The sequence below is a fragment of the Hemitrygon akajei genome, unplaced genomic scaffold (genome assembly GCF_048418815.1).
Source record: "Hemitrygon akajei unplaced genomic scaffold, sHemAka1.3 Scf000126, whole genome shotgun sequence".
Classification (NCBI taxonomy): Eukaryota; Metazoa; Chordata; class Chondrichthyes; order Myliobatiformes; family Dasyatidae; genus Hemitrygon; species Hemitrygon akajei.
The window spans coordinates 467,267-480,332 of record NW_027332012.1 but is presented as its reverse complement, the minus strand read 5'-3'; the positions used below and the strand labels follow the sequence as shown (position 1 = coordinate 480,332).

The window sequence follows — 13,066 nt, the reverse complement described above, 5'->3', positions numbered from 1 at the left end:
CGCGGCCTGCTGTTCCCCCAACAATTTGTGTGTGTTACTCTGCTTTAAATATACTCAATTATTTGGCCTCCACAGTTGCCTGTGGCAGATTCACTATCCTGTGGATAAAGGAATTCCTCCTCATCTCTGTCCTAAATGGACATCCCTATAGTCGGAGGGTGCGCTTACCGTTCTCGACCCACCCACATCCTCCCAACATCAACTCTCTACCGACAGGTGTCAGAGAGATCTGGCGAGACCCTTCATCAGGACCTGTGTAGCTTGGGTTACCAGCATCTGCAGATTTTCTCCTGTTTGATTTTTAAAGCAGAAGTTAATAAGTAAACATCTTGATTAGTCAGAGTCTCAAAAGGTTATGGGGAGGAGGCGGGAGAATAGGGTTGAGAGGGATAATAAATCAGCCATTCTGCTAAACTCCCGTGAGTACAGGCCCAGAACCATCAAACACTCCTCATATGTTAACTCTTTCATTCCCGGAATTATTCTTGTGAATCTTCTGGACCCCCTCCAATGCCAGTACATGTTTTCCGATAGAAGGGACCCAAAACTACTCACAATACTCCAAGTGTGGTCTGACCAATGCCTTATAAAACCTCAGAATTACATCCTTGCTCTTGTACTCTAATCCTCTCGAAATGAAAGCAAACATTGAGTTTGACAATCTTACCACTGACACAAACTGCAAGTTAACCTTCAGGGAATCCTGCACAAGGACACCCATGTCCCTTTGCATCTCTGATTTTTGAATTTCGCCCTGTTTACAGAATTGTCTATGTCTTTATTCCTTTGACCAAAGTCGTGCCTGCCTAAGTTTGTACCTGTCAAACTCTACCTGTGCTACAAGATCCTTATTCTGTATAGTTGTGCATTCAAATAAGACCATAAGACAAAGCAGCAGAAGCCGGCCATTCGGCCCTTCGAATCTGCTCCGCCATTTTATCATGGGCTGATCCATTCTCCCATTTATTCCCACTCCCCCACCTTCTCACCATGACCTTTGATGCCCTGGCTATTCAGATACCTATCAATCTCTGTCTTAATAACACCTAATGACCTGGTTTCCACTGTCGCAAGAAATTCACAGATTCACCACCCTCTGGCTAAAAGAATTTCTTTGCATCTCCGTTCTGGATGGGCGCCCTTCAATCCTTAAGTCATGCTCTCTCGTACTAGACTCCCCCATCATGGGAAACAACTTTGCCACATCCACTCTGTCCATACCTTTTAACATTCGACATGTTTCTGTGAGGTTCCCCCTCATTCTTCTAAACTCCACGGAGTACAGTCCAAGAGCGGTCAAGTGTTCCTCACATGTTAACCCTCTCATTCCTGGAATCATTCTAGTCAATCTTCTCTGAACCCTCTCCAATGTCAAAACATCCTTTCTTAAATAAGGAGCCCAAAACTGCACACAGTATTCCAAGTGAGGTCTTACCAGTTCCTTAGAGAGCCTCAACATCACATCCCTGCTCCTATACTCTATTCCTCTAGAAATGAATGCCAACATTGCATTCGCCTTCTTCACCACCGACTCAACCTGGAGGTTAAACTTAAGGGTATCCTGCACGAGCACTCCCAAGTCCCATTGCATCTCAGAACTTTGAATTCTCTCTCCATTTAAATAATAGTCTGCCCGTTTATTTCTTCTACCAACGTGCATGACCATACACTTTTCAACATTGTATTTCATTTGCCACTTCTTTGACCATTCTCCCAATCTATCCAAGTCTCTCTGCAGACTTTCTGTTTCCTCAGCACTACCATCCCCTCCACCTATCTTTGTATCATCAGCAAACTTAGCCACAAAGCCATCAATCCCATAATCCAAATCGTTGATATACAACGTAAAAAGAAGCGGCCCCAACACGGACCCCTGTGGAACACCACTGGTAACTGGCAGCCAACCAGAATGGGATCCCTTTATTCCCACTCTCTGTTTCCTGCCAATCAGCCAACGCTCTATCAACATATGTAACTTGCCCGTAATTCAATGGGCTCTTATCTTGTTTAGCAGCCTCATGTGCGGCACCTTGTCAAAGGCCTTCTGAGAATCCAAATACACAACATCCACTGCATCTCCCTTGTCTAGCCTACTTGTAATTACCTCAAATAATTTCAATGGGTTTGTCAGGCAGGATTTTCTTTAAGGAAACCATGCTGAGTTCTGCCTATCTTGTCATTTGCCTCCAGGTACTCGGTAACTTCATCCTTGACAATAGACTCCAGAAACTTCCCAACCATTTCTCAAGCTAACAGGTCTATAATTTACTTCTTGCTTCCTTGCCCCCTTCTTAAATACCAGAGTGGCATTTGCAATCTTCCACTCCTCTGGAACCATGCCAGCGTATATTGACTTTTGAAAGATCATTGCTAATGCCTCCGCGATCTCCACAGCTACCTCCTTCAAAACACAAGCGTGCATTCCATCTGGTCCTGGAGATTTATCTACCCTGAGACTATTCAGCTTCCTGAGTACTTTCTCTGTCGTAATTGTGACTGGGCACACTTCTCTTCCCTGACACCCTTGAGTGTCCGGTATACTGCTGTTATCTTCCTCAGTGAGGACAGATGCAACTACTCGTTCAGTTCCTCAGCCATCTCCTTATCTCCCATTACAATTTCTCCAGCATCATTTTCTATCGGTCCTATATCCACTCTCACCTGTTTTTTACTCTTTATATACTTGAAAAAGCTTTTAGTATCTTCTTTGATACTATTTGCTAGCTTCCTTTTATAGTTCATCTTTCCCCTCTTAATGGCCTTCTTAGTTTCCTTTTGTAAGCATTTAAAAACTTCCCAATCCTCTGTCTTCCCACTAATTTTTGCTTCCTTGAATGCCCTGTCCGTTGCTTTTACTTCTCTTGTCAGCCACAGTCGCATCCGAAACGATATTCTTGTTGCTGAGGGGGGCAGCCACAGGGGTGCTATCCACTATCCGGGCATTTCCCTTCCCTCTCCTGACAGTCACCCAGTTTTCTGACCCCTGTAGCCTAGGGATGACTACCTCCCTGTAGCTCCTGTCTATCACCTCTTCATTTTCTCTCATAAGCAGTAGGTCATCAAGCTGCAGCTCCAGATCCCTAACACGGTCTCCGAGGAGCTGAATCTCGGTTCACCTGGTGCAGATGTGGCTATCAGGGAGGCTGGAGGTCTCCCAGGATTCCCACATCTGACACCCTGAACAAAGCACTAACCCTGCAGACATGCTACCTAATTCTACAGGAATGAAACAAAGAAAGATAGGCCTACTCACCCACTTACTTCGCCAAGCACACGGACTTTTTAAACCGTTAGCTAATGTGCCCTGCTGTTCCCCCGTCCATCCGGGCCGGTTTGCCAAGGGGAGAAAAAGAGTAGGTGCCTCGCTCTCGGCTCTTCCCGTTACCGCCTAAGCCCGTTGAGCCAAAGCCCTACACTCTGCTGCCACCCACTCCGCTGCCCAACGATTTGGACAGGAGGCTTCAGGAGGATGTTACCAGGACTGGGGGCTTGGGTTAAAAGCAGAGAGTGGATAAGCTTGGGCTATTCAGCTGTAGTGTAACATGTTCAGGTATGACCCCTTATCGAGGTAAATAATTCATAAGGAGCTTAAATAACGTTTCTTTGTCCAAGAAATGTGAGTACAGAACCAGAGGCCTCGGATTGAAAGTGAGATGGGAAATTTTTCTGAGTGGTCTATCGGGTAACATTCTCATAGAGAGGGAGGTTGGTAAATGGAATTTGCCCTCAGATGCTGTAGAAACAGGTAAAAATAAAGTATTTTAAAATAAATTTGGGCAGGTACACAGATGGGAAATGGTTAGAGGGATGGGGGGGTCAAACACACTCAAATGGGCCATGCTCAAGAAGACATCTTAGTCTTGCAGATTGATGAAGTGGGCCGTGGGTTCAACATCCATCAAACCCTCCCAGGTCATCCTCCTGAGGAATCTCACCCCGGAGTCTGTCTGTGAAGTGTTGATGTGACGTCACGTCAGAGGGCAGCTCAGTGTCACAGAACAGACAGACAGGGTAAGGACGGCAGAGTTCAATCCTAAATGGGAATTTGTGCCTATTTCTGTGGCCGTGTGTCACACTTGATTGAGTTGTTTAAATGAATAATTGACTGGCTCTGAAGAGATTGGTTTCCAGGTTACTGAGGGAAATAACAACGTACATTGCTGAGGCTCTGACAACAATCTGCCAGTCCTTCCTGTGTATGTGTGTGAGGGAGCTTTGCCAGGCCGGTTATGCTGTGTGTGCTTCTCCCGAGATGAAATCTTGACCCATGTCAATGCTTGCTGCTGTGTCCAATCTAGAACCTATCAAGCTCTGCCTTAAATACACACAACAAGTTCCACAAATTAACCAGCCGCTGGCTCAAATTTCTCCGCATCTGTTTTAAATAGACCCCCCTCTATCGTGAGGCTGTGCCCTCTTGTCCTAAACTCCACCACCATGGGAAACATCCTTTCCACATCTACTCTGTCTGGGCCTTTCAACATTCGAAAGGTTTCAATGAGATTCCCCCTCAGCTTTCTAAATTCCAGCGAGTACAGACACAGAGCTATCAAACGTTCCTCGTATGATAACCCTTTCATTCCTGGAATCATCCTTATGAAATTAACCTTCTGCAATGCCAGCACATCTTTTCTTAGAAAAATTGTGCACAATACTCAAGGTGAGGCTTCACCAGTGCCTTATAAAGCCGCATCATCACATCCCTGCTCTTGGATTGAATGCTAACATTGGATTCTGAACCACAGATTAAAATCCAGGAGCAACGGGCTCTGGGACAGCTTCTTCAACCAGGCCATCAGACTGATTAACTCATGTGGACACAACTGTATTTCTATGTTATATTAACCAGCCTGTTGTACATATTATTCATCATAAATTACTATAAATTGCAAATTGCACATTTAGACAGAGATGTAACATAAAGATTTTTAATCCTCATGTATATGAAGGATGTAAGTAATAAAGTCAATTCAAATCTATTTCTTGTTTATTATTTTCATCCCAATCATTCTTTCAGTTCCTCTCTGTAGATATTTAAAAGCTTCCCAATCCTCCGTCTTGCTGTTATTTTTTCTTTAGTTGTATTCCCTCTCTTTTGCCTTTACATTAACTTGTCTTCCCTTGTCAGCCACGGTTCTAATATTTTGCCATTTGAGTATTTATTTATCTTTGGAATACATCTATCCTTCACCTTCCTCATTTTCCCAGAAACTGACACCATTTCTGTTCTGCTCTCATCCCTGCCAGCATCTCCTTCCAATTTGCTTTGGTCAACTCCTCTCTCAGACCACTGTAATTTCTTTTACTCCTCTGAAATACTGCAATGTCAGACTTTACTTTCTCCTTATCAAATTTCAAGTTGAACTCAGCATGTTATGAGCACTCCTTCCTAAGGTTTCTTTTAACTACTCACCTCTGGTTCAATACATAACACCCAATCCAGTAGAGCTGTTCCCCGAGTAGGCTCAACGACAAACTGCTCTAGATAGCCATCACATTTCATTCAACAAACTCACTCTCTTGAGATCCTTTACCAACCTGATTTTCCCAATTGCCCTGCATGTTGAAATCTCCCATCATTATCATAACATTGTCCTTTTCATCAGCCTTTTCTATTTCCAGCTGTAATCTGTGGGCCACAACCCACTGACTGTTGGGAGGCCTGTATATGACTGGTGTCAGTGTCATTTTTACTTTTGCAGTTCCTTACCTCAACCCACAAGGATTCAACATCTTCCAATCCTATGTCACATCTAGCTGCTGATTTACAGCAGAGCCACACCACCCCATCAGCCTTCCTTCCTTCCTCCGATACATTGTGTAACCTTGGACATTCAGCTTCGAACTACAACCATCCTTCAGCCACGTTTCCGTGATGGCCACAACATCATACCTGACAATCTGTAATAGTGCAACAAGATCATCCACCTTATTTCGCATACTCCATGCATTGAGATATAACACTTTGTGTACTGTATCTGCTACCCTTGAGGTGGTACACTTTGGAAGGACAAACTCCAAGGCAGAGTACAAAGTAAATGGCAGGATACTTCGAAGTGTGGAGGAGCAGAGGGATCTGGGGCTACATGTCCACAGATCCCTGAAAGTTGCCTCACAGGGAGACAGAGTATTTAAGAAAGCTTATGGGGTGTTAGCTTTCATATGTCGAGGGATAGATTTTAAGATTCGCGATGTAATGATGCAGCTCTATAAAACTCTGGTTGGGCCACAGTTGGAGGACTCTGTCCAGTTCTGGTCACCTCACTATACGAAGGATGTGGAAGCATTGGAAAGGGTACAGAGGAGATTTACCAGAATGCTGCCTGGATTGGAGAGCATGGATTATGATTAGATATTAAGGGAGCTAGGGCTTTACTCTCTGGAGAGTAGGAGGATGAGAGGAGAAATTATAGAGGTATAGTTGATATTAAGGGGAATAGATAGATAGCCAGCGCCTCTTCCCCAGTGCACCACTGCTCAATACAAGAGGACATGGCTTTAAGCTAATGGGAGGGAAGTTCAAGGGGGATATTAGTGGAAGATTTTCTACTCAGAGAGTGGTTGGTGCGTGGAATGCACTGCCCGAGTCAGTGGTGGAGGCAGATACACTAGTGAAGTTTAAGAGACTACTAGACAGGTATATGGGGGAATTTAAGCTTAGGGAGGCAGAGTTTAAAGGTCGGCAGAACATTGTGGGCCGAAGGGCCTGCACTGTGCTGAATTGTCCTATGTTCTATCTATTCCTCGCTGGAATCTCTCTTTTAATTTAATTTTTTATTGAAGGCACGACACAGTACAGAAAACGTAATGCATTACATTTTCCTCCATTTTGCTGTTATACCTTACCCCTAAACAACAGCACAACGTCATCAGTGGGGCCTTCTGGGAGTTGTAGTCATTGGCCCTCGCTCGCTCCCTGTCAAAGCATGTTTCGTCAGCCACCACAGACGTCACTGAAACAGACCCACCGAGGCGCGAAGGGGAATCACACCCGTCCTTGTGGGCGCCGAGACCGGCGACACGAACAGAAGCGAATCGCTGATCTCCGCCATGACGATGGAGCGGAAGGGGACGGGCTGGTCATGGGCCGAATTCCTCCAGCCTATCGTAGCTCAGACGTAACACTGATCCCTGCTGCCATTGGCTGTAGTGCCTGTCGCACAAATGTGAACTCGGTGGGTGATTAGTTTATATGAACTTCAGTCAGCCTTCCTGTCTTTATGAGTTTGGATTTATATTTATAACAGGACAGGAAGCAAATTGGGAGAAATGTGAGTTTTTATGTGATGGTGTATCAGTCTCCGAGTTACATTATTAACAATAAAAGGGCAAAGGCCGTGGTGAGGAAGTAGGTGATTTACTGGAGTTTATATGGAGATAATATTGGAAGGGATATCAAACTTGGAATTGTTTGGGATATGATTTAGAAACAGGGAAGGTTGTGTTACTGGCTGGGTCATTCGCTGAGAATCATAATCAGGATAATTTAAGTGAAGAAGTTAAACAATGTAGGGATATGCTTTTCAGTGAATACCCTGATGTGCTGGATGTCCGCTGTAGCAATGATAGTATCACTGATGGAGAGTTTTCTTTGTATGAATTTAAGAAGTCTATTAATAATACAGGTCAGGTGTCCCCAGGAAAGAGTGATATTTGAAATTATAATTGTATATAATTCGCTTTTGTGAAAATATTAAATGTTTGAATTGTGCATCTACTTTCCTCATGGAAAATGGAAATAGTAGTGCCTATTCTAAAACCTGGCAGATCCCCATTTGATCCTTCTAGTTAAGGGCCTATATCGTGAATGTCTCATTTATGTAAACTTATGGAATGTATGGTAATCAAGCGCTTGAGTTATATTTTGGAAGGAGTGATGATAAAGTGTTTTATTAGAGTGGATTCTGGAAGGGTGAAATGACATTAGGTTCAGATTTAGGTTTGGAAGATGATATTCGGAAAGCACAATTAAATAAAGATGTTGTAATAGCAGTATTTCGTGATACTGAAAAGGGAAATTATATGAAAGAAAAGACTTTTGATTAAATTAGGAATGGGGAGATTGTATAATTTTTCACAGTTTTTTATTTGGACGGACTGTGCAAGTACGGGTCGGCATGTTATGTTTGTGTTTCTATGAGATAGAGAATGGGATCCCACAGGGCAGGATTTGTAGCCCTTCATTATTTAATATTATGATTAATGATATTTTCTCTGAGGTTGGAAAATGGGATATCTGGGTAAATCACAATATACAGATGACATAGCTTTATAGATTAGAGGTATTAATTGCAATTTACAATTAATAGGTCAAACAGTGGACAGATTGATGAGGATTTTAAGCTTTCAGTCGTTAACACACTGCGTGGTTTACAAACAGCATTAATAGACTTGCACTTGATTTTAAATTATATGATTAATATCTTGAGGAAGTGTCAGTGGGAAGATTTCTCAGTATGTGGATGGATAATAAGCTGACGTGGAAGCACCTGTCAGTAAAATAATTGATAAATGTAAAGGAGCTTTAAATCTCCTCAGATATCTATGTGGGTATTCTTGGGTGCAACTTGAAAATCTTTGTTAACCAATTATATTTGTTTAATTTGATCTGTTCTTGATTATGTCTGTGTGGCTTTTGGATCATCTTCATCTTCAAATTAAAAATGTTTGTATGTGATACAATTACAGACTTTAAGATTGTTTTCTAATGCAGTAATGTTGTCTCCTGTTTTGGCTTTACTGATTTCAATGGGACAATTACCCTCAAAGTAACAGAGGTTCAAGTTGATGTCAACATACTGGATTAATTTGCGGGGGCAAGGAAATGATCATCCTGTTAAAGGTGTGCTGGAGGACGGTTGGGGACATCAAAAGAGGAGTGTTTTTTTTTGTTTTTGGTGGCTGGGTTCTATCACTCTGGGAATAAGGGTGTATTTGATGATACAATATGTCCTACTGTAGCTTTCTCTGTAACCCCACCTACTTTTTTCCAATGACTTCAGTTGATTTTAGGTTACACGATCCGATTCGGTTCTGCCTGAGAGTCTGTTGGTTCATCAGTATATTAATGAACGTTATTATCATACAGTAACACATTTTTACAGATGAATCAAAAGATAAGTTAACTGGGGATGTTGGTGTGGCTGTTTTTGTGTGCCTGAATTGCAGATAATGATAAAGAAATGACTTAGAGCCATTTATCAGCAGAAGAAGCAGAATTCTTTGCCAACAGCTTAGGCTTACAGTTGGTGGAGGAAATTGGTCCTCATAATTTGCTCAGAATACATTTCGGTTTTGATGAGTCTTAAACAGGTCATTCTGCTAGTAGGTCAGATTGACTGTTGGAAACTTGTCAAACGGTATTTCATGTATAAAGTTTGATTTATCTGTCTGCACATTATGGGTCCTGCACATCACACTGTTGAGGGAAATGATGGGGTTGACTGTTTAGCACCAAAAGCTGTTAAATGTTAAGCTGTGGATATAGACCTTCCACTTAGCAAATTAGAAGCTAAAGGGTTGGTAGTATTAAGAATTAGGGGCTTATGGCAAGACGTAGGATAATGGACATGAGGACATTGGGTTTATAGAAGAAGGGCTTAAAACAAGGGAAGGTATGGTATTGACATGACATAGAAATGCCCACACCATGCTTAATTATGCCTTGCATCGAATTGGAAAACTTCATTCTGTGTCGTGTACATTTTGTCATTATGAAACTGTCGAAGCACTTACTATTTCAATGTGAAGCGTATAACGCTGAAGAAAAATCAAATGCAGTCTTCAGTACAATCTTTGGGGGGGTGGGTAGATAGTTTTCAGGTAAAAACTTTATTAAATTATGGAACTGACTTTAAATTAATTCACAGTTTGAGCTGGAAAAGGCATGTAATAATTGTTTTAATCCTAAGGAAATGGCATATAAGCTAGGAAAGGTGAGTGGGATGTTGGATTATTGGGATGGTCTTAAAATCCAACAGAATGCAACGAAAAAAGCCACAAGAATGGTCAAGACGAAATATGAGGGCAAACTGGCCAATAATATAAATCAGGATACTAAAAGTTTAGTTTTCAGTTACATGAAGAGTGAAAGGGAGATGAGAGTTGATGCTGGACCACTGGAAAATGATGCTGGTGAAGTAGTAATGGGGGACAAAGAAATGGCAGATGAAATTAATGAACAATCTTTACTGTCTTTTCCGATCAGTACCGCCCCTACTTGTCCCATTTAACCCGTCTCATTACGGGTGGACTTTAGGACCCGGGGGAGTTCAGGACCCGCCGCCCGCAGTTGCTGTTGAATCCCCGGTGTTTCTGTTCGGTTGAAGGATGCGGTGAAAGAGTTAAAATTAATCGATCGACAATTCTCATGTCGTGTTTATTTCACTCCATAGAACCGTAGAACACTACAGCACAGAAAACAGGTCATTTGGCGCTTCTAGTCTGTGCGGAAACTTTATTCCGCTAGTCCCATTGACCTGCACCCAGTCCGTAACCCTCCAGTCCTCTCACATCCAGGTATCTATCCAATTTATTCTTAAAACTTAAGAGTGAGCCTGCATTTACCACGTCAGATGGCAGCTCGTTCCACACTCCCACCACTCTCTGAGTGAAGAAGTTCCTCCTAATGTTGCCCCTAAAGCTTTCCCCTTTCACCCTAAAACCATGTCCTCTCGTATTTATCTTTCCTAATCTAAATGGAAAGAACTTACTCGCATTTATTGTCTATACACCACATAATTTTGTAAACCTCTATCAAATCTCCCCTCATTCTTCTACGCTTCAAGGAATAAAGTCCTAACCTATTCAATCTTTCCCTGTAACTCAACTCCTGAAGACCTGGCAACATCCTTGTAAATCTCTGCACTCTTTCAATCTCTCCAACCTCTCCATGGATACCTCATATCTGAACTTTCTGAACAAACCTCCCATGTGGGACCTTGTCAAAGGCCTTACTACAGTTCATGTAGACAACATCCACAGCCTTTCCTTCACTACTTAGTTGGTAACCTCCTCGAAAATCTCTTTGAGATTCATTATACACGATCTACCATGCAGAAAGCCATACTGACTATCCTTAATCAGCCCTTGGCTGTCCAAATACTTGTAAATCCGATCTCTCAGAACATCTTCCAATAATTTACATACTACTGATGTCAGGCTCACTGGCCTTTAGTTACCTGGTTTTCTATTGGAGCCTTTTTTAAACAATGGATTAACAAGAGCTACCCTCCAATCCTCCGGCACTGCACCCGTGGCTGAAGACATTTTAAATATTTCTGTCAGGGCCACTGCAATTTCTACTGTAGTCTTTCTCAAGGTCCGAGGAAATATCAAGTCAGGCCCGCATATCTACCTTTATGCGCTGTAAAGCAGCAAGCACCTCCTCCTCTTTAATCTACAAATGTTCCATGACACTACTGCTTGTTTCCCTTCCTTCCATATACACTATGCCAGTTTCCTGAGTAAACACCGATGCAAAAAAAAACTGTTTAAGATCTCCCCCATCTCGTAAGGCTCCACACATAGATGATCACTCTGATCTTCTAGGAGACCAATTTTGTCACTTACTACCCTTTTACTCTTAATATACTTGTAGAAACCCTTCAGGGTTTCCTTCACATTATCTGCCAAAGCCACCTCATGTCTTTTTTTTCCTTCCTAATTTCCTTCTTCAGTATTTTCTTACGTTTTCTATACTCTTTAAGTAACTCATTTGCTCTTTGTTGACTCTACCTGCTATACACTTCTCTCTTTTTCTTAACCAGATCGCCAATATCCCTTGAAAACCTAGGTTCCCTGTACCTGTTAACTTTGCCTTTAATCCTGGCAGGAATATGCAAACTCTGCCCTCTCAAAATTTCACATTTGGAGGCATTTCACTTACTGAACACATCCTTGTCAGGAACAAAAAACTTATCCCAATCCACTCTTCTTAGATCCTTTTTCATTTCCACAAAATTGGCCCTTCTCCAATTTAGAACCTCAACTCGAGGACCAGGCCTATCCTTATCCGTAATTAACTTGAAACTGATGTCAATATGGTCACTGGACCTAAAATGTTCGCCTACACATACTTCTGTCACTTGACCTGTCTGGTTTCCTGATAGGAGATCAAGTATTGCATCCTCTCTCGTAGGTACCTCTATATATTGATTTACAAAACTTTCCTGAAAACATTTCGCAAACGCCAAGCCATCTAGCCCTATTACAGGTTGGGAGTCACAGTCAATATGTGGAAAGTTAAAATCCCCTACTATTACAACTTCCTATTTCTTACATTGGTCTACTATCTTTATACAGATTTGCTCCCCCAATTCTCTCTGACTATTGGGCGGTCTATAATACACCCCTATTAGTGTGGTCACACCTTTCCCGTTCCTTAGCTCCACCCATATGACCTCTGTAGACAAGCCCTCCGGGCTGTCCTGTCTACGCACAGCTGTGATATTTTCCCTGACTAGTAATGCCACTCCTCCCCCTTTCATCCCTCCCCCTCTATCACGTCTGAAACAACGAATATTTCTATCATGTATAAACCTTAGGTGGGAGGTTATCTTTTTGTATTAATGTATTAAAAATAAATTATAAATTCTACCAATGAGAATTACAAATTCTCTTACTGAAGGATTCATATTCAAAATAGTATTCAACAAATCAGATTCTTGCATATATGGGAACTTAGATAATTAGTTTTTCTAAAAAAAAAGTCTAACGTGAAGATATTGCAGTAAGTGTGTACGCGAGAGAGAATATTTGCTAATTAACTCTTCAAAAGTCATCAATCAACCATGACAAAATAAAGCAGATCCCCTTAATCACTAAAGATTAAACAAGTTTGGGAGAGAGAACTTAATATGACCTTTGTTAATGAAGATGGTCAATTCTTCTTTAATATGTGCCAGTCAGTGTTTAATTCAATTTAAAATAGTTCACTGTTACTATTTAACAAAGGAGAGACTATCCAAAATATTTCCTAACATAGACAATTATTGCGATAGGTGTAAAACTGAAGTATCCACTTTTTCACATATGTTCTGGTTATGTTCTTCATCAAAATCTTTTT

General features: G+C 41.8%; 1 pseudogene; it reads left to right on the top strand.

Annotated features, from left to right (window-relative positions):
* The window catches only part of LOC140723691 (uncharacterized), an 805,012-nt pseudogene that overhangs the window by 353,098 nt on the left and 438,848 nt on the right, over positions 1-13,066 (top strand).